General features: G+C 38.0%; 1 long non-coding RNA gene across 1 annotated transcript; it reads left to right on the plus strand.

Moving 5' to 3' along the window:
- Positions 1–877: 877 nt before the first annotated feature.
- LOC138352835 (uncharacterized) lies at positions 878–2,704 on the plus strand. The gene is made up of 3 exons (XR_011222908.1): positions 878–1,021; positions 2,116–2,187; positions 2,655–2,704. It is a non-coding gene; the product is annotated as an uncharacterized lncRNA (long non-coding RNA).

Below are 2,704 nucleotides of genomic sequence, written 5' to 3' on the forward strand. Positions count from 1 at the left end.
TCAAGATGAACATGGGTTCTCTGGCAGTGTCGTAAAAACCCTGATGGAACCAATGCTGAACAGGGGGCATATACTGTTCACTGACAACTATTACACCAGCCCCCTGTTGACCAGATACCTCCTTGTCCACAACACCAGCATATGTAGCACTGTGAAGGTCCTCGGGAAGGAAATGCCAGTGTTCGGTATAGGTATATCCGTGGGCGAGTGCCAGCTGCGCAAGTGTGACAATATTCTGTCAGTGCGGTGGGAGGACAGACACGAGGTGAATATGCTGACGACGATTCACACCGGTGCCATGTTGAACAGTGGGAAGGTCCATTTTTATATGCGCAACCCCATGTATAAGCCGGACTGTGTCATAGACTATAACGTGAACATGCGCCTCGTCGATAAATGTGACATGATGCTTGGTGGTGTGGAGTGCGTGCGCAGGTCTGTGAAGTGGACGAAAAAGTTCTTCTTCCACCTCAAGGATGTTGCAGTGCTCAACTGCTTCAATATGTACTTAGTGAAGTCCGGCAGGAAACCGTCTGCTTGATACCTGCTTGATGGGGTTCTAGGAGTTCTTTTACTCCCCAAGCCTGGCCCGAGGCCAGGCTTGACTTGTGAAAGTTTGGTCCACTAGGCTGTTCCTTGGAGTGGGCCGCAGGCCCACATACCCACCACAGCCCAGCTGATCCGGAACTTCTCTTAGAAAACAGTCCAGTTTTCTCTTAAAGTAGTTAAAGCTACGAATTTCGCAATTTGCTATGTACTTTAGTGTACTATTTTAAAATAAGGTTGGTTTTTAAGCTGCAAGTCATATGAATCTCAAAAAAAGTATATTATTAACAATCTTATCTCCATAGTTCACTAGTTTCTGTAAATCAGATCTGGTAACTGTAGGCCAAGTACTGGAAGACTCAAGACACAATGTGTGTGGAAGCTATTAGTCTCTTTGAAGAAGTCATCTCGACAGGATCTTCCAGCTCCAGCTATAAAACTTCACCACACATGGATCTACCTAGTACATCAAACGGTAACAAATTACTAAACTGTACAAAGTTTTATGCCAGAACATTTGTTACAGAATTGTCCCTGTCAGGGACAATTCAGTCCCTATTCTATGTGTACTCCATCACATAGTGACGGAGTATGTGGGAATAATTTTGTTGACACTGTCCATTTTGTCAATTCTACAACAGCAGATAATATGAATTCCCAGAGATATTTGTAACTTGAGATACTTGGTTTGGTTTGGTTAAGTTAGGTTAGGTTAGGTTAGCTTAACCCAGTAAATCCTCCCCGGCTAGAATATAAACCCCGGACAAAGTGCTCGTGAAATGCCAGGCATTTGCAAATATGAGGATGTGGTTGATTATATTATATTCTTTTCTATATCATAGATGTTCAATATATGAAAAATATTTTAGACTTAAAAATGGACCCCTGAGGTACTCAACTTACCACATTTCTTCATATTCATTCCCATTTAGTATGACCTTTTGCTCTCTTTGTTTTAACTATTGTTTTGTGCACTTTACAATTTTTTTCATGAACCTGTAATTTCCTTGCTAGTCTTCCATGTGGTACCTTATTAAAGTCTTTAGCATAATCCATGTATACTACATCCACCGGAAACCCTTTATCTGAGTACCATGTTACCATGTCCCAAAAGTGAGGAGGTTTATAAGGTAGCATCTGTTTTTAAGAAGACCATGGTGTGTCGATTGAATAAGATTGTTCACTGAAAGATGGTAAATGATTCCCTCCCTTAGGATTTTCGCCATGAGCTTGCAGATGTGTTATACCTAGCTGATCGGACATTAGTTTTGTGCTTAACTCTTTCTGCTTTTTTTTAAATACTGTGAGGGTGAAATTTTCATATTTAAAATCTCGGGGTACTATCCCTTGGTTCAGATATTTTGTGGAAAGTATTTTCAGCAGTATGCATAGTTCTTCTGTCAGTTTATTTTCCTTTATAATTAAGGTTTGTTTTCTTTTGTACCATAGAAAGTACCACAGAAAGGTGTTATAATGTTGTGTTAGCTTTTCTGTACAATTTTTCTTTTTTGTTTGTATAAAAGGCTATGCAATGAATTCAAATATTTACGCTACCAATCTATTTTTCAGATAGATCATCGGATTTTGACAGTATGCTGTACATACCAGATGTTCCAAAAATAACTACAGACAACAATAATGGTACTGTGTTTACTATTTTTATACTTTATATATAGGAAGACAGGTTCAATCAATGAGCATTTTAATATATCATCAAAATTTTCATACATTTCTTTCACTTTGTTACACTTGTAAAAACTTATTCTTAGCTATATTTATATAAATGTTAATACCACTGTTAAATGAACATATTGATTTGTGTCCTTATTAGTTATAGCTTATTTATGTTGACCCAGCACCTTACTAAAGGGATTACCTTAACTTGTGTCACTATCTCTCTAGGGGGCTCCAGGTAGGCAGTATAGGTAATGCCACTAACATGCATATCATTATGGGAAAGTCCATAATTTAACACATAATTATAAGTAGATAATTTGTAGCAAATTTTAAGATTATTAATAGGTACATTGTAGCATAATTTTGCATAAGCATAATTTTCTTGTTTTGTTCTTGTACTTTTCCTTCGAACACTATTATTTTCTCTTCAGAATTTCACCGGAGAATAGCAGTGATGACTAGAGAACATCTTGAACGCCAG

Source organism: Procambarus clarkii, chromosome 55, assembly GCF_040958095.1.
Source record: "Procambarus clarkii isolate CNS0578487 chromosome 55, FALCON_Pclarkii_2.0, whole genome shotgun sequence".
Taxonomy (NCBI): domain Eukaryota; kingdom Metazoa; phylum Arthropoda; class Malacostraca; order Decapoda; family Cambaridae; genus Procambarus; species Procambarus clarkii.